This window comes from Bidens hawaiensis, unplaced genomic scaffold (genome assembly GCF_021521415.1).
Source record: "Bidens hawaiensis isolate Kalapana, Puna unplaced genomic scaffold, B.hawaiensis_p1.1 tig00045462_1, whole genome shotgun sequence".
NCBI classification, from domain to species: Eukaryota; Viridiplantae; Streptophyta; class Magnoliopsida; order Asterales; family Asteraceae; genus Bidens; species Bidens hawaiensis.
Window position 1 is genome coordinate 76,125 of NW_027498093.1, and position 21,242 is coordinate 97,366.

Sequence of the window (21,242 nt, forward strand, 5' to 3'; positions counted from 1 at the left end):
GAGACAATCCGGCTTGGTAGGTATTTCTTTGTATTTGTATTTGTTTTGATATTAATCAATAGAGAGTAGTAGATATCATGCTTGTTTGCAAGTTTAAGTTGTAAAAAAAAGGTTGGGATTCAATGTCCAAAGTATTGTGTATCGAGTTTGTGATGCAAGTTAATAATGCATATAGTCGTTTATTTTATTGTTTATTTAGTTTTTATGTAATAAGCCGGATCGGATCGCTTGAGCCACTTTCAATATTCCCATTCCATACCTTTACACCTAGCCCCGTTATAACCCATTTTAAGACCTTTTGATTTGCATTTGTGTCAAAGCATGTATAGGTGGAGATTGATAGTGGTACAAACGTATGCGAGGAGAATTGATTATGATTGAACATATGTAAACAATCACCGAAAGAGGGTTAACGTGTGATGGTGTGTTATGTGTGGGTAAAAACCTAAAGCATGTTAAGGTTGGCTGGAATTCTATGTTTTAAATATAACATTAAGTGACACTAATGCAAACCTATAATAATGAGGGAATAGGGTATGAAGTGTTGTTGTTTGAAGTGTTGCTTGAGGGCAAGCAACGGTTAAGTGTGGGAATGTGACGAGTAACCCGTAGGGAGGTAATTAATCGAATTAAAGGATATAAATATACTTGCGTAATTAACTTAATTTCATGAAGTTAGTTGACTACAGTTACTCGTGTGATTGTAGGTAGGAGGAGTTAAAGGATGACGTTACGAAAACATGGGCGAAGACGGCAAAGGAAATGGTGCTGAAACGAGAAAAATATGAAGAAAGCATGGAAGTGGAACAAGTTCCACCGTTGCCCACGGTTCACACCGTGGACCACAGTCCAATGGGAACGTCTGAGCAGAACCCACCGTACCATGGGGCAGAAGCTGACCGTGGGTGGACCGTGGCCCACGGTCTGGACCGTGGACCACTGTCCGAGCCGTAACTGCCATTTTTCTTCTTATTATTAAGCCGTTTTGGCTGGTCTTTTGATCTACTTTTTGATTGGAAACAATTAAGGGCGATTTATGGAGTCTAAGACATTGTTTTTGGTGATTACAATCATTAGATTGAGTGTTTGATTCTTATGATGAAGACAATTGAGGCAATGATGATCAACAAAACTATGAGTGGCTAATTCCATTGGTATTTCTCTTGGGATGTAAGGATAATTACAAGACACTTTATGCTAGTTGTTCTTGAATTTGGATTGATTGTCTAATTGTTTATGTTAGTATAATCATGATGCTTGTGTGATTGTTTGCAACTTATCTATATCGTTTAAACCTAGTTTTGATCCATGCGTTCTTGGTGTCATTGACAATTGAGATTTAGTGTAGAGAATTAGGGTTAATAGTATTGATTGATTGTTGAGTAACAACCTCGCATTCTAGGAATCCGAGTACTTAGTTCTCGATTAATCACAAACATTTGTATATGCACAAAACCGAGATATTATGCTTTATCCATTAATGTTAACAAGAGTGTTGAGTAATGACCTGAACCCCGAAGGGAATGCTTGTTTAATCAATCGTTTACAACTTTCTTGTTAGTTAATTTTAGATATTAAAATCAAATCAAAATCAACTTGAAAATTACCATTTGTTTTTTACTTTTATATTAGTTTAATTGCTAAGCTACTTTATTAACATATATTTCACAAACTCTCTGTGTTCGACACCCACTTACTGCTATCTATTTAGTTGTATTTGGTTTATTATTGAGTGAGTCTTCGACCTCACGTCATTATTATTATTATTTACTACTATTGTTATTATCTTTATTTTTATTATTATTTGATCTCAAATGTTACTTTTTTTTTAATTTTAATCAACTATGTAGTTTAAGCTTATCTTATGTAATGTAAATATAGCTACGTAATGTGGTATATACACACTTCTAAACACTGTGTAGTTATAACTAATTTTTGTTTCGGTTTCGGCTAATTTCACGAGGTTTTTTGTTTTTCAGAATCATGGCAACGGATAAAATATTTTAGTTAATTTTTTCTTTTTTTTTTAATTTATATTTTGAGTTATGGTTTCTTTTATTATTCTTTTTGTGAATTTTTTGATATGCTTTTTATCTTAATAGAAAACCCCTAAATAATAATAATAATAATAATAATAATAATAATAATAATAATAAATTAAAAAAATTCTAAAAAACTAAAGCTGTCATCCTCATTTTAAAAAAAATTATCGAAACCCATTCCGACCCTAACCAAGACACCAATTTTTTTATTAACCCGTTCTGACTCTAGCCCGTTCCGACTCTAACCTGTTTAAATCCATGACTCGATATATATATATATATATATATATATATATATATATATATATATAAGGGTTCAAATAAGAATAAAAAGTTTCCTAGGAATGGTTAGAACCAATATATTTTTAACATTTGGCATTAAAACCTATGGTAAAGGAATAATTTTATGAAACTATGTCGGTTATAATGGTGAAAGAGTAATACTAGGAAACTATGTCGGTTTTTGGTAATTTCAAATCTCAACCATTGATTAACATGATTCAATGACCATGATTTATTCATACTCTTCCTAGGAAACTACTTATTTTTAGGATAACCCTCCCCTATATATATACATGTGTGTGTATTTGATTAGGTTCATTTTAGAAGTGTTTCTTATTACGAGAAGTGCAAGAAGAGATTCTAACCAGTCACATAATTTCTTTTTTATTTTCTGATTATTTATATGCAAGGTTATATTTGTGAAATATAAAGTATTTTGTTTTCTAACTCATGCTCATTAACGGTTTAATAATTAATTATAAGTTACTAGCAAATGGTAAGTTACAAACTATTATTATTATTTTTTATTTCATATAAAATTTGAACTATTGGAATCTATTTGATCTAAAATCATTTTATTATAAAAATGGCTAATTATTATTATTATTATTATTGTTATTATTATTATTATTATTATTATTATCTAATGTAATGTAGATATAGCTACGTAATGTAGTGTAAGCACATTTTAAAATAGTGTGTAGTTATAATTAGTGTAGTGTAGTCATATTTAATATAATGTAAGAACACTTTGAATGTTGTGTAGTCATAATTAATGTAGCGTTGACATATCTAATATAGTGTAGGCATATCTAATGTAGTGTAGACAAAACTAATTTTGTGTAAGTAAAACTAACATAGTGTAGACAAAACTAATGTTGGGTAGACATATCTAGTGTACTGTAGACAAAACTAAAGTTGTGTATGTACACTTTCAAATGGTTGTGTAGTCATAACTAGGGTAGTGCAGACATATCTAATGTAGCGTAGGTAAAAAAATATAGTGTATGAACACTTTCGAATGTTGTGTAGTTATAATTAATGTAGTATCTAATACAATTTGTTTATTTAATAAACTGTTGACAAAACAAATAAAAATAGGCTTACTTTAGTACATTGTATGTACTAAATAAACAAATCGGTAATACACAATGTAATGTTGCAAAATTTACGTGTTTTATGAACAAATTATAAAAACAAATAGGCAACTTACACAACCATAAAAAAATCATAATTTTAATGAAAAAAATAAAATAGTATTAACATTCTAATGAGCATTAAATTGGCACAAAAAAATAACTACTTAAAGTATTGGTTTAATGAACCATACACCACAAAAGACGTATCTAACTTTTTTATTAAATTATATGTCATAAATATGTGTTTTTAATAACGAATTTGCTGTTTATAATATAGACCGCTTATTAAACACAATCAATGGTTCATATTCGTTTCTCACACTTTTCGTTATAATATCACTTCTCGCATGATATTTCCTTATATATATATACACACACCTTTGGGCATGAATGAAAAGAATTTTTTTATGTGGTTTTGAGACAAAATCCAGTATTATTCATGAGAATGTCCTCTAGCAATCCAATGTCTCTATCTAGTTTTGGGGTGCCCACGGACAAATTTGAACATAAAGACAAAATGATCAAGATATCACTATTACAACCCTGAAATTTATGTGAGATGTACTCGAGAAGTCTATTAGACATCTATATAACAATGTCGTTAAATTTCACATCTAATATGACATATGCATGTTTTTAGAGCGTCCCCATTAAAAAAAATTTGGGAGCGTTTTTGCCATTCGTCTCCATTGGGGAGAGTTGCTCTCCCTGTCATACTAGCTTTTATCCTTTGTATTTATGGAATTGTTTTATATTATTCGTTTCTAATATTTATATATTTTTTAAGATTTTAATTTTGTTTATTGTAAGGAAGTTAATAATATACTTAGGATTTGATGATGAAAGAATTTCACAAATAAATGAGACGTTATAACCCGTTTTAAAAGTTATCTGGGTTTGGGTAGACCCAAGACTAGCTTATTTTTTTTACTATAGAATTGTTTCTTAATTATAAATATACTAGATTTTATCCCCCGTATTACGGGGTTGTTTTACATTATTTGTTTCCAATATTTCTATATATATATTTGGATTTTAATTTTATTTATTGTAAGAAAGTTAATAATTAATATACTTGAGTTTTGATGATGAAATGGTTTCACAAATAAATGATATGTTATAATCCGGTTTAAAAGCTACATGGGTTTTGTGATACCCATTACCCATTTATTTCTTTATCATAAAATTGTTTCTTAATTATAAATAATATCTTTTTTTTAAATAAAATAGATATTAATATTTAGTATATCCCTATTTATAGGGTTTTTATATCAAATATTTGATAAAATTAATATTTAATACAATGAGATGTTATAACCCGTTTAAGAGCTATATGGGTTTGGTGAGACCTTTATCCGTGAATTCGAATCAAATGCGTGAGAAGCCTTTATTTACAAATAAAGCAATCTAATGGTTTGAGAGAATGGTTGTTTTACATTTTTCGTTTTTTTAAATATTTACTTTTTGGATTTTAATTTTCTTTATTATAAGAAAGTTAATAATATACATAGGGTTTAATGATGAAAGAGTTTCATAAAAAAATGTTATGTTATAACCAGTTTAAAAGCTATCTGGATTTTATGTTATAATCTGGTTTAAAAGCTACCTGGGTTTTGTGATACCCATTACCCATTTATTTTCTTTATCATAAAATTGTTTCTTAATTATAAATAATATCTTTTTTTTAAATAAAATAGATATTAATATTTAGTATATCCCTATTTATAGGGTTTTCATATCAAATATTTGATGAAATTAATTTTTAATACAATGAGATGTTATAACCCGTTTAAGAGCTATATGGGTTTGGTGAGACCTTTATCCGTGAATTCGAGTCAAATGCGTGAGAAGCCTTTATTTACAAATAAAGCAATCTAATGGTTTGAGAGAATGGTTGTTTACATTTTTCGTTTTTTAAATATTTACTTTTTGGATTTTAATTTTCTTTATTATAAGAAAGTTAATAATATACATAGGGTTTAATGATGAAAGAGTTTCATAAAAAAATGTTATTTTATAACCCGTTTAAAAGCTATCTGGATTTGGTGACCCATGACCTGCTTATGTTTTTACTATAAAATTGTTTATTAATTATAAATAATATATTTTTCTTTTTAAATTGTATATTAAATTTTAGTATATCCCTATTTTATAGGATTTTCCTATCAAATAATTGGTAAGATTAATTTTTAATTTAATGAGATGTTATAACCCGTTTAAGAGCTATCTGGTTTTGGTAAAACTCATACCCATGAATTTGGGTTAAATCAATGAGAGGCCTCCATTTAAAAATCAAGCAATCTGGTGGCTTCCATAAAAGGGAGGAGCGACCACATCACGACACATAGGATTTTAGGGCTTTCAATTATATATATTATGGATTTTTTTAACAAAATCGGATATTAATTCTTAGTATATCCCTATTCTATAAGATTTTCATATAAATTATTTGGTGAAATTAATTTTTAATATGATGAGAGGTTATAACTCGTTTAAGAGCTAACTGTGTTTGATGAGATCCATATCCGTGAATTCGGGTCAAATGCATAAGAAGCCTCTATTTACAAATATAACAATCTGGTGGCTTGAGAGAATGTAGGGAGGCTTTGTTTATATATATTTAACTAGATTTTATCCCCCGTATTACAGGGTTGTTTTACATTATTCGTTTTTAATATTAATATATGTATATTTGGATTTTAATTTTATTTATTGTAAGAAAGTTAATAATTAATATACTTGAGGTTTGTTGATAAAATGGTTTCACAAATAAATGATTTGTTATAATCCGGTTTAAAAGCTATCTGGGTTTGGTGATACCCATTACCCGTTTATTTTCTTTATTATAAAATTGTTTCTTAATTATAAATAATATCTTTTTTTAAATAAAATAGGATATTAATTTTTTAGTATATCCATATTTTATAGGAATTTTCATATCAAATATTTTATGAGATTAATTTTTAATATAATGAGATGTTATAACTCGTTTAAGAGCTATCTGTGTTTGATGAGACCTTTACCCGTGAATTCAGGTTAAATGCGTGAGTAACCTTCATTTACAAATAAAGCAATCTGATGGCTTGAGAGAATAGTTATTTTACATTTTTCGTTTTTTAATATTTATTTTTTGGATTTTAATTTTCTTTATTGTAAGAAAGTTAATAATATACTTAGGGTTTATTGATGAAAGGTTTTCATAAATAAATAATATGTTATAGCCCGTTTAAAAGATATATGGATTTGGTGACACATGACACGCTTATGTTTTTTACTATAAAATTGTTTATTAATTATAAATAGTATCTTTTTCTTTTTAAATTGGATATTAAATTTTAGTATATCCCTATTTTATAGGATTTTCATATCAAATAATTGGTAAGATTAATTATTAATTTAATGAGATGTTATAACTCATTTGAGAGCTATCTGGTTTTGGTAAGACCCATACCCATGAATTTAGGTTAAATCAACGAGAGGACTTTATTTAAAAATCAAGCAATTTGGTGGCTTCCATAAAAGGGGGGAGCGACCACATCGCGACACGTAAGATTTTAGGGTTTCGTTTATATATATGTGTGTATTTTGTGTGTGTGTGTGTGTGTGTGTTAAGAGTATCATGATAAAACTCATCATTTGAGAGAAAAATAAAAAACTTCTAAAGAATTACATTTAATTAAAAATAAAAAAAATATTTTCAAATTTTCATTTCTTCCATTCTTCTAATATTTTGTTACTTTTCACCGGAAAAAAATGAAAAAAAAGACGTTGTAATGCACATATGTATTACTAAGCGATACTGTTGTATTACACATCTACTTATTGTGAATTTTATGTTTAGTAGTGGTTAATTGTATATATTCAAAATTTATTTATTGTATATGTGTAATAGTGTTGTATTATATACAAAAAATATATATAAAAAAAATAAAAGTCGACGTAGTAGACATATGCATTAGTGCTGTATTACACATGCGTAATAATGTGTATTCGATGTACGCATTAGTCTTATATTGCATATATGCAATAGTGTGTATCAAATATGTGCAATAGTGTTGTATTCTATGCAATACAACACTCTTGGATAAATGCAATACACACTATTGCACGTATGCACTACACCGACAAGCTTACAGACAATGTTTTATTTTATTTTTTTTAAGCAATATCAACATATAAGAATAATGGAAAAAAAGTAAGTAAATAAAAGTTTTTTTAAAAAAAGTTAAAAATAATTATTTAGGAGTTTTTATGTTTTCTCTTTAAAATGAGTTTTCATTTGATCCCACCCTATATGTGTGTGTGTGTGTGTATGTGTGTATCGGGGGGACCAAGTCAAAACTTAAAAACTTTTATAAATTATTTTTAACTTTTTTTTAAATGTTTTGTAGTTTATTGTTCTTCCATTGTTTTCATATGTTGATATTGTTCAAAAAACAAAAAACAAAAGTTCCTTAGTGTAGTGCTGAGTGCAATAGTGTATTGCATATATGCAAGAACACTATGCACATATTTGACACACATTATTGTATATGTAATATAAGATAAACGCATACATCGAATACACACTAGTATATATGTGTACTACAACACTAATGCGCATATGCACTATATCGGCTGTTTTTTAAAATTTTTGCTGATAAATAAATGTCGAAGATATTCCAATAAAAAAAACTTAACTTTATAAGGATATTATTTTTTACCGTCTTTTTAACTAATTTAAATAAAAAACTTTTTTAATGAAAACAACTTCTACATGTGTTTATATGTAAAAGCTCAAAAAAAAAAAAAAGATTATGTAAAAATGTGCTTTTCACATATAAAAATGATTTTTTTAATTATTTTTAACATGTAAAAGACTGGTTCATAGTTTCTCACTTTTTGTTGTTCCCTATTGAACCTGCACACACGCACTCACTCACTCACACACACATAGATATATGTGTGTGTATATATATATATATATATATATATAGGGTTTGAATCAAATACAAATTAAATTACGTGCTCATTGTGAAAATAAAGTAGTGTAATTACATCATAGCGTAATTACAATATGTTGTAATTACACTACACTATAATTACAATATATGTTATATATATAATTACACTACTTAATTATCACAGTTAACATGCTAATTTAATCTGTACGTTAAGATTCCCATATATACATGGGAGAATTAATTGGGGAACTACAAAAAAAATCTTAGACCATCCATCTAGTCTTATGGGCGCTTCGTTTATGTTATTTGATCATCTACATCTCATATAACTTTATCAAACAAAAAAACCCTCAAAAACTAACCCCCCCCCCCCCCCAACCACCTCCACCTTAGCTAAAAAAGCCCTACCCTACCCCCACCACCACTCCCTAGCAAAAAAAGCTAAACTAAACCCGAAGGCTAAACATAGATTATTTATTTATTTAATTATTATTTTTTGTAAAGAGGGATGCAAAACCCAAGACATATGGTGATGTAGATGATCGAGGGTGCACCATAAGAACTATGAAGGGCGCGAGGGGGGGGGGGTTCCTAGTCCCGACTCTTTTGGAATTCCATTTTGAACACACAGACGCGCGCGCACACGCACACATATATATGTGTGTGGGGGGGGGGGCCTAAAATGAAAGCCCACTTGAGTTGTGAAAACTCTAAAAACTCTATATCCACCATTGAACAAATACAATCTATGGTTAAGATTAATTGAAGATTTTTTTTATTTTGTTTTAATTAAATTAATGGTAAAAAGTACAAAAAGGGTAATAACGTAATTACAATTGTTTATTTTATATAACAATCACTTTTCTCTCCTACACATTAAAGTCTTTATTTTTCATTATAATTCAAATCCAATACAACCCGTTTTTCACCTTTTCTATAAACGATCGACAAGCAACGGGTTTTAGGCAAAACCTCGAGTGTGGTCTAGGGCATAAGGAGGAACGGTCAAAAAAAAAAGAAAAGAAAAAAGAAAAAAATATATTAATTGTTAAAAATATATGTATAGTATGGGATGGGTTATAGTAAAAATAGATAGTTTTCTAGTAATAGTATGAATAAATCTAGGCATTTGGATTTAGGATCTAGTGGTTAAGATTAGTAGTTTCAAAAATAATAAATAGTTTACTAGGATTTAGGATTTAACTTACATAGTTCCTTAAATAGACTCAAATAAATTCCTAACTCTAAATTTTATCATTCCTATTCTTCCTACAAAACTATGTATTTTTATTTTAACCATTTTCTGTATAGTATAATATTTACATATGTATTATAGCATTTACATCTTTTAATTTTTTCAAGTCCATGAAAACCAACCAAGTACAAAATTCTGTCAGAAGACTTCCAAGTACGAATCTCAGCATCAAACATACATAAAAGTTCAATAATTTAATAAAAAAGTTCAAAAAGGAAAATTGAAAGTTAAAAGAAGTTCAACAAATTTTTGAAGAAAAAAACTTTAATCTTTCCAAGTCTATAGAATTGGAAGATATGAATTCTCACTTGAAGCAAAAATACATTACATCGACTTGTTCGTACCTACCATGACTTGGTAGACAAAATTACCAACTATAAAAAAACATCCAAGAATCCACACTAGAAATACAAACACTCAATTTAAAGCTTCAATTTGACCAACATATCAGACTAATCATAATCCCTAATTTTAGCAAAAAAAAAAATAAAAAAAAAAATAAAAAATTTGGGTTTTTAATAGGAAAATTAACTTTCAAGAATCAAGACTAGTAATACAGAACACTTATTGTAAAGCCTCAATTTGACCAACAAACCCTACTAATCATGAACCCCAATTCACCTAAAAAAATTGCGTTTTTTTTTTTGCAGGTTATTAAAGATAAAAAAAATTAAACATATATGTCTAATAAAAACAACAAATCAAAGTATCTGGATTCAAATATGATGTCTAAAAACAACAAGAAATCGCGGATCCGGGATACGAATAAGCAACGAGATATGAAGTAAAGCGACTACTCGTTTGCAAGTGAAAGTTGTGGAGGCCGCAAGTGATGGTTGTGTTGAGGCGGTGTGCGGCGGCGGTGCATGGTGTTGCAAAGGGGGTGAATCTTGATACTGAGATAATTGAGATTTGTTGTTGGGGGATTTTGAGTTTTGAAGAAACATGTATGTATGTCTTACTAGTTTGAGGCATGTGTATTACACAGGTAATTGACGAAAATTTTTAATTTAATCATTTAGTGTGATACAGTCAATAAAATGATCATATATTGTTAATACAATTACAATTTACATTAAAATTACAGAAATTACATAATTAAGACACAAATATGTTACAAATAGGTAAAACATTCCGTGTAAACTACATTTGTGATTTTATTGGTCGATATACATTGTTATCAAAAATCAAAATATTTAGTTCATGTCGCTTGTAACTATTGATAAGCTAAAATATAGGTCTGATTATAACTCTTCTGTTTGACAAATAAGGTTCTTCAAGTGCATACCAACCCTAGATAAATGATAATGTATCCATGAAACTAACAAAAAAAATATTCATAAACATAATATCATACCTTTTAATCAATTAATATGATGTCATTTGAGATTCGGCACATATTTATCAAAAAACATGATTATCTCAAAAACCAAATTACCTGAACGTTGTTGATATAATCATCCTCAGAATCTTTAGAATTTATGATAAATTTTTGGTATTAATATTCTATGTATGACAATTTTTTTTAATTGATTTTATATTTTTAACAATTGTATAATAAAGCAACATATAAAACTGAAAACTATAACAAAATGATTTGTTTCATTTCATATGAATTGTAATTGCTAGAAAAATGACAAAAAAATAATAACCTTAAAGCCATGTTCAAATAATAGCAGAATATTAGAAGATTTAAAGTTATATAAAGTGAAGGTAGTTATTCTTATTTACAGTAGTTGAAATTATTAGATTAGAAACGCTTAAATTTGAATACTAATACTGTGTTATTAGTTAATATTATGGGAAGTTATTGAATATTTATGGAAGCATGGTAAATGACTTTTAACTGGATTAAAATTGTTTTATAAAATGTAAAAATGAAATATTCCTTGAAATGTAACAAGAAGCATGATTAAGTTACAAATAATAAAAAATAAAAATCACAAATACTTCTATTAAGTTACATTATAATAAATGTGAATCCTAATGAATTTTCGTAACATCTTTTAATAATAAATGTTATGACTGTAATTTTTTTTTTTAAATTCTATATATTGCTTTATTAGTTTGAACATAACCCATAATAAACACTTTAATTAAGTACTAACCAACATGTAACATTAACGTAAACCTTATTCGTTGTATTTGTATAAAAATAAAATTAATAAGTTAATATAATAATGAAATTACATAAATAATTAATTAAAACGGTATTCTAGGTTTTAGATCCTAAATTATTTTGGAAAGCGAAAATAGTGGAATGAGATTGGAGCACATTTTTTGGTTTAAAATTTTGAATGCTTTAATTAAGTAATTTGTCTTATAATACATATTAAATTAACTATATTTAAATGTATAAAAGAAGTATAAATCAAGTCATAAAATATATTTTTATGTAGCATTTTGGTCTGAGTTATGAAAGAAAATATTTAAAACTAAATACTAATCTTCTTACTGCTAAACATTTTACACTACACAAAAAAGTCATATAAATAAACGATTAATTTCATATGTACCCTTATAAAATGACAGATAGTTCATATAGTAAATCGTTAAACATATGGATTATAGTTATAATATTCAACTTCAATGATTTAATGCTAAACACCAAGATATATATAATAGGTATTCTCCATGTTTGTAATATTTATACAAAATGTTTCAAGAAAATTAAGAGAATACATATTTTCTTAAGTTCAAATGCATATGAGAAAATTATAAATCCAAATTTGAAACCAATCTTATATAAAAAATTATGCCCTGCTGCTCGAATATCAATTTAAAAACAATTTGTAGTTTACCATACAAATCCAAATTTTTCGACAATGATGCACCTTTATTTTCTTTATTTGCAATTACCCGTGATTTTAAAATTTTATTCTAACAGACATGCAACTTCAATTTTTATATTTCCTTATTTTCTTATTTCAACATTAATGTTAATAAATAAATCGGTTAAGATTTACATATAATAAAAACATTGAGTTCATGTATTGAAATGGCTTAACAGATAAGAACCATATATTAAAATTGGTTGAAAAAATGTGAGGAGGGCTATGAGATTGACAAGTGGCAAAAGTGATAGTCTTTTATTAGGATAGATAGATATCACAAAGAAGAGAGATGAAAAAGAAGGTTAAATGACTATAATACCATTTTCAATACAAGATTAAATAATAAACATGCCCATACGGAAGCCTTTTAAACTACACAATTTAGATTTCACGGTTTTCACAATTCAACAAGGTTTTCATTCTATACTTTTCCTAAATATATTATATGTGCACACACACATATATATATTTATATATAGGGTAAAGTTAAAATATAAAGGGAGACAAAAATGAGAAGTGTGAGGATTTTTGACCACACAAAAAACCCATTAAAAATAAATTAAAAAAAATAATAAAAAATCATTACTCAAAATATAAATAAAAAAGAAAAAAAATTAAAAAACAAAAATGATTCCCCCGTTATTCCCGTTTAAAAAAAACCGACAAAACGACACAATGCCTAGATCAAAGATAAAATGACGAAAAGAACAAAGACACAATTATAAATAAAAAAGACACAATAGATCGCAAAATATAACACAATGCAAAACAAAATATAACACAATGTTGCGTAATATAACATAATATCAAGAAAAAAAGACACAATATTAAGTAAAAAAAACACAATCAATGACGAAAATAAACACAAAACACAATGATAAACAAAAAGACAATAATTTTTTCACTCAACATTGTTTTTCTTTTATTTTTTAGAACGAGAAAGACGATAGAAATATTTTTTGTATTTTTAATTTTTTCGTTTTTATTAAAATTTGAGTTATAATTTTTTTGAGGGTTTTATATGTGGCTACAAATCCTTCTCATTTTTGTCTTCATTTATAGAATAACTTGATCATATATATATATATATATATATATATATATATATATATATATATATATATATATATATATATATATATGTATAGGGGAGAGATATTTTGAGAACTATGTTGAGTTTTAAGAACCTAAGAACTCAATTCTATGCCACACATTTAATTAAATGGATTGGAATATGTGGTTGAGATTAAATCTGGCAAAAAAGTCAAAGTAGGAGAGTTAATAAATATGTAAGTGGTTACACTAACTTTTACGTCTATTACACATGTGTAAAAAGTTGACTCGGTGCGTAAAAAATTCTGTAATTATTTTAAGTGTATGTAACTTACATATATTACGCATGTGTAAAAAAATTCGAAAAAAAAATCGTTATACTGAGTTCTTTCGAGTTCTTAAAACTCAAAGGGGTTCTTAATTGAAATCTTCCCTACACACACACACACACACACACACATATATATATATATGTATGGTTGACTTCATGCAAGAAACAGTTTGAACTGTAAGAACTTAAGAACTCAATGTATAAACCAAATTAAAACAAATCATCCTTCATTTAAAATATTACAAGGGTATTTTGGTCTCTTGTTTTATTTATTTTTCTTTAATATTTAGGTCATCATCATTCTTTTTATCTTTCTTTATTAATTTTTTTCAAAGTTATTAATTTTAATTATTGAATAGATCATTTGAATAAAAAAATCAACAAGTTTTAAGAAAACAGATAACTTATTGTACATATAGTAAAACTTAGACTTTTTTACTATATGATATGGGTTATAAATTTTAAGACAAGAGCTGATAGTTGTTTTTATGTGAGATCAACTTGGTTCTTTTTTTATTTTTTGGTATTTATTATTTTACAAACAAGTGACTCTCTTTTTGGCTAACTTTTGTTTGCTTTTGAGTGTAAAGAAAACTAGTTTTAAGTAACCTTCACTTTTTGATTAAATATATTTTTCTTTCTAAGAATTGTAGTATTTATCATGTTAAATGTATAAAAATACTTTCTTATAATTTAATAGAAATTTGAATAGTTTATGTGTTTGGAAATGGAAATGCGAGTCGGAGTAAAACTTCTATTTTTATGTATTCAAATAAAATTATGTTCGCGTGTTCACAGTTTTTTTTAGTTCCATTATATTAACACTGAAAAAATAATAATAGATACATAAAGTTTGATTATTTATTTCTAGTTACTCAATTAAATTACTTTACACAATTTGTATGGATTTCATACGATGGATATTTCATTTTTTCGCTCATTCAATATTGTAATGTGATCTTACATTTGAGATTCAATTTAGGTAATTTGAGTAATTTATGTATTTTGTGTTGTGTAACATGTGTAGTATGTCTAACTAGTAATTTACGTAAATTTTATATTTTTTGGTTGGATAATTTGTGTAATTGGTATAGATGCAATTTAGGTAATTTCTATAGTTGAGGTAATTTTATCTAATTCGTGTAAATTTGGATAATTTATGTAATTTGTGTTGTTTTGGTAACTTATGTGTTTGTGTATCTAATTCCCTACATGTGTAGTTTGTGTAACTTGTGTATGTAATTTTATGTATTTAGGTTAGATAATTTGTGTAATTGGTGTAGAGACAAACGTTGATTAAAGAGTTTTTAGGTATCTTTTTTGTTACATTTTAGGTAATTTTGTTTAAAAAATAAATTTGTATTTAATAATGAATATATAAATATGTTAACAATTACATTTTTCTAATTATAAAAGTTGTTTTTTAAAAAATTGACATTTTAAAAAAATATGAAATTATTAACAATTACAATTTTTTATATGTATAATATCGTATTAAGTTTTAATATATTTGATAAAAAAAAATCTGGTGTATTTTTATCATTTGTTTTAAAAAAACATGATTTGAAATGATTCATTTGTGTTTTTATTGAAATTTGAAAAAGGTGAATTTCTATTTTACTTAAATACCCTTTAATCATTTAATATTATTTATTCTCTCCTTCAACAATTTTAAATTCTAGATTAATCACAATCACAAAAACCAAACAATTAATTGAATGCGTGGTCACAGTCGAGTTCTCAAAGTTCTTATAACTCAACTAGTTCTTAAAATATCCCTTTTATATATATATATATATATATATATAAGTCTAAAGTTAAAAAGGTGGTGAACTTATGATTATGTAATTAACAATTTGGGTCATCTTATTTGGTATGTTTTTGAAGATTGGATGTGACAGCTTACTATGATTTTTTTTTTAATATTTTGGGTAATGAATGTTCTTATAGTCATTGTCTCAATCATGGCCTTATTTTTTTTATTTGTTCAGATGATTCTTCTTGTTACAAATCGTTTCAGCAAGGTGAGTATACATATATTTTAGGTGATGCAATCTTAATCTTAGAGATCCTAGTGGTTTATTTATTCTTCATCTCTCCTTTCTCCTTTGGATTGGATGATTCAATAAATTCTTTCTTAAAAAGACAGTGACCTTAACTTACTTTGTAATCTTCATAGTTTTTTTTATTCGTGTTAACTCCGTATATATTCAAGCATAAACATGTGATCACCCAAAATCCAGTGAAACAAGAACTCTCACACATATTTCATGTCCTACATTCTGATATTGTTCCTTTTCTTGTACAAACCTATGGGAGATCAAATTATAGATACCACATTAGGTTTCATAGCATAACCACTCAATCAGTCCAATTTTGACATCCAAAAGCCGTACAATGTACCACTTTATCATCGATACAACTTTTCTGATGGCGCCCACAAGCTTTGGGTGCTCAAGACAGACAAACCGCACTCAAGAGGCAGTAAAACCCCTCCACGTACTGAAATTTGATTTCAAGTAAATACTTAGTCATCCTTCCCTTCGGAAATTATATAAATTCTAGTGTCTATATAGACTAACAAATTGACATTTTTATTGTTTTTAAGGGTTATGATTACTCTTTAGGTGTTTGGCAATTTGAAGCATATGGATACGTGCCTCATGGGACCTCTAGGGTGTGCATAATGCAAGTTTTTGGGTCAAAACATCCATCTGCTACAACCACGATGCTTACAACATATGATGATAAGCTTTACTATTACCGAAATCCAGTTATCTTAACTAATATTTATGACAGATGGTTTCGTTTAAATGTTGTACACGATGTGGAAGGTAACAATGTAAAAGTATACACAGATGGGGTTCTTAAATATGACGGCTCTGGTCATGGAGGACGATCCCATTATTTCAAGTGTGGTGTTTACTCTCAACATGATGGTTCCTTTTGTATGGAATCTCGCTGGAAAGATATCACAATATCAAAAAAGAGATGATGAATTTTTCGATACAATAATAAGTCTTTGTAGGTTGGGAACTATTTGTCTTCATGTGTTTCTAATCGATGTCGAAGGGCAGGTCATAAATAATATTAAAATATGTTCCTAATTATCTTAAACTAGTCAGGGCAAGAAGAGTTTCAAGCCACGAGTAGTAAGTGGTCAGTGTGTTTTGTAACTAATTCTAAGCATGAAGTAGCAGTTTGGAGTGCTGATCACACTAGTAATATATGATAATAAAATAGTACTTAGCAAGTTTGTTAACAAGTATTTGTAAACATGTATGACAAGTAAGCCACACCCATGATTCAAAAATCAACTATCAACTAATAAATATGGATTAGCTAAATGACTCCTAATCATAGGCATCAACAATCGCTAGTATACGACACTTGTAACCAAAGGTTCCTTACCAGCGTGACTCAATCAAGGTCAGTTGTATGCTTTATTAATCTAAAAATAATCAGCAAACCCTATCCGCAAAGTATTATAGTAATTGACAAACCAAACATTCAGAAAAAATAAACCTAAACCTAACGCTTGTTCAATAATACCAAACAACATAGATTATCAATCAACAATTACAATAGATTTAGTATTAACATGAGAAAAACTGAATTCATACAATACTCTACACCCCAGGAATGACTTGAAGGAGATTAGCCGCTCATCGACTTCGTTAAATAGTCGATTACGATGTAAAAGGCCACGTAGTATTATATATTAGTGATTTGAAGCTCTACAAATTGTCTATGGTTGCTGGAAGATGTGATCCTGAATTACAGCTCGTAAAACTAATAATATTAGTCGACCTCGTTTTTTCACGTTTTAACCATTCTTCGTGTAAGTCCCGAGAAAGGATCTTTCAATTTGATACCAATAAAACACGTGATTGGGTGGAATCCAAATACATGGTGAATCAAGAAAAGAAACAAGTACACGAGATTCAAAGCACACGCTTGTTATAAATGCCAGGTACATAATCCCGTAAACACACTAACCGGTTACAATACTCGAGAGAGGAATCTTGAGTGTCTTACCTAACTAATGATAAACAAAACGTTTATATAGGTTATACAAAGCCACACAAGGCCAAGCCCGTTCTAAACCCAAAGCCCAAAAGCTTACCAAAATCACTAAAGGGATTTCGGTTATCACTAACAAAACCGTAAACCCAAATAAAAAAGCATAAACCATAAATATATCCCAACAGTTTCCCCCTTGGTTTGTTGCTTTCTTCTGTAACGACTTTCTTCTATCACAGCTTATCAACAAGATGTGCATCATCTTGTATTTGAAAAGTAGCAAGTTTCTTAATATCCTTTTTCAGTTGATCCATCTGGCATAGAAACTGGTCCTTTTTCTGACCCCAACCTAATCCTAAGCGGGATTCGTTTTGACTTTTCTTTACACCCTATTGGGTTCATCATTCCATGTGGCCACCTTTTGGCCCCACGCACCAGATCCTGGGTCCTTCTCATGTTCATATCTTTTTTCTCTTATTTTAATTGATCTTTTGGAGATCCCATAAAAAGGTAACCCTGGTGCCACTTTTTCCTCACCTTATTGCTAAACAGAAAGATTTTGCACATGTTGAGACCAATGATCATTGACTTGAATTCTTTATTAGATGGAGGTGGATCAGATAGGTATCCAGCTATGTTATGAGATTCAACAAACTTCAAAGAATCTTGATCAGCCATAATCTGCACCAAATGAGCAAAGTTAGACCCATTTAATAAAATAATAACATAATATTATGCATAAAATGATCATAGTCAACTTCACAATCAAAACAGATTATGACTTGATTGATTTGAATCAAGAAGATGAAACAAGTCTTTGCTTATTCCTATAGAGAAAGAGATACCTTCGAGCAAAGTTATGTTCAAAAACCGAAACCCAAGAGACTTATCTCTTGGGTTCTCGCCACACATGGGCCAGACACACCGGGCCTTAGCCAGTTTATTTTAAAACAATAATTGGGCTTAGAGCATTTAAGAACACAAACAATAATCAGTTATGGGCCAAAACTCAAATCCAAAGTATAACTTGATCCAACAATTTTAAAATTGTGACGAAAATGATTCTCGTATAACTACACTTTACTTTACCCCATTATTTACACTGTTGACAAAGTTGGGATCAAATCATTCTAAGACTAATCAAGGAACATTTTTCAGCACAAGCATACTTTGCTAGATCTGGTCCATTTTCGATATTTTTATCCACTTAGATCCAGTCCCGTAATAATTACTTAGAGGGATAAGACCAGGCACAATTTAGGTTCGTATGGGCAAATTGGACCCACACTTAAAAGTCAAAACAACTCTTTACGATGCTTCATTATAGTTGTAAATATGTTATAGAGCCTATGGATCTAGTCGCAATACCGACATGTTAACTCGTGTTCAATACATTAATGGAGATCAATACATTAAGGCCTGGAGAAATTCCGGTAGCACAACATTACAACGGATAAATATGGCACAGATCTCTGTGCAAACTAACTAACTTAACCTATTCATAGGCATGACACATTCGTTAGACATCCTAACAAATAAGCCTTTCTGCTAGCGAATGGCCTCTCATTCGCTATCCTCCCTAAACGAATGAGAACACCTTAACGAATGAGTCACCATTCGTTACACTGTACTAACGAATGGGCTCTTACATTAACGAATAGCCCTAGTCTGTAACGAATGAGGCCCATTCACTAAACATCCTTAGCGAATGGGCCTTTATACATTAATATAAGACTAAACCATCCCTAGCCTATTCGAACAGCTGTGGACACCAAATCTTTGAACTAACAAACTCCCCCCTTTTCCGTAGTTGTCGAATGTTTTCCAATACTTTAGCCTTCAAAAATTTAACGTCGAATACTTATCAACGAATACGTTAACGTCGATTACTTTAATGACGAATACGTTAAAGTTGAATACTTTAACTGCAGATCATCAGCCGTAATACTCTAACTCCCCCTTGGCTGATGATTCTCAGGCTTGTGCAAACAGACAAAAAATAACTCTTTGTAAGCAAACCAACATCTTGTAGCTTCTTATATCAGATCTCCCCCTCAAATAAGCATGTCCAGGAGATCATCTTGATCATCCAACTGGCGTATGATATGGATCGATCTTTCAACAATCAGCAATCAACCACAAGTCAACAGTTATCTGTCAGCACTGGTAAAGTAAAAATTTCTTTAAGTTTGACCTCGCCACACATCTTCATGAACAACCGATCAATCAACATCTTTCACTTCGGTCTTCACTCTCTCGATAACATCTATCCCAAATTATCACTCTTTGAAGCTCTTCGGTAACCAATACGCTTGGATGTACTACTGGTTTGGGCATATGATTCAAAGTTCCAACCTTCGTTAATCAATCCTGAATGATCAGATTCTTCAATCCGATACCTGTTATTCCTCAACCAAATGAACCGATTCAAGAATTGTCCCCTTCTACAGAGGAATCCGCTGAATACTCGTAGCCAACATAGTCAGGATCATGTAACGCCCTAGTTTCGATATTAAATAAATAAAATGTCATTAGTCGTTTTAGTTATCGTATTATATGGTGTCGTTTAAATTTATTTAAATATTTTAAGAAAAGGGATAAGGTTAAGAGAGACTAATGGACTTAAGAATGATTATGGGCTTAAAGCCTTCTGGGCTTTGACTATTTAAACCCTTAAACCCTAAAATCTCATCATTTCATCATCATCATTCCCAATCGTTCTCACACATCCATACACACACACCAAACCCCTGTACATCAACAATCCTAATACCCAATTCCATTCATTCAAGTATCCAAGATCTAGCAATCAAATCTAAAAGGTAAACGTTATGTTTTAAGGTCAAATTATCCTTTTCATTTCCTTCTTGTTTCATTCCACTTTCGTTGTGATAGTCATAAATGAACACGAAACCGACATAAATGAACCCGTCATGGATGAGATCCAAATGAATTAAACAAACAATAATAACATGAGAATTGGCCAAAAACACAAAAACGTGAAATAGAACCCAAACTGGTCCGGGGGTGCTCGAGTTCGAACCCGAAGAAAAGTTGAGCCCAGAACGGCTCGAACCAACCCGGAGTGGAACCCGAACCAAATCTGCCTCCGATGAGCAAGTTGCATACACGAAACCCGAGGTGCAACCCCATTAACCCAGATCTGTTAGATTTCGGCTTGCGGCTCGAAGCAAAGACCCGAGATTTGAACCTGAATGAAACCTTGTGCAAAGCAAGCTTCAGGCAACGCGAATAACACTTGATTACCCTAGGAAAGCCGATTGGACCTCCATGGTGGCCGGAGGAGGGAAAGCTGGAAGTGGCCGGCAATGGTAGGGGA

General features: G+C 29.3%; 1 pseudogene across 1 annotated transcript; it reads left to right on the plus strand.

Annotated features, from left to right (window-relative positions):
- The first annotated feature begins 762 nt into the window (after window positions 1-762).
- Window positions 763-16,874, plus strand: LOC143595671 (citrate-binding protein-like; annotated as a pseudogene). Its single transcript, XR_013146563.1, has 4 exons — window positions 763-950; window positions 15,900-15,903; window positions 16,132-16,398; window positions 16,488-16,874. The product of XR_013146563.1 is annotated as a citrate-binding protein-like (transcript).
- Window positions 16,875-21,242: the final 4,368 nt, after the last annotated feature.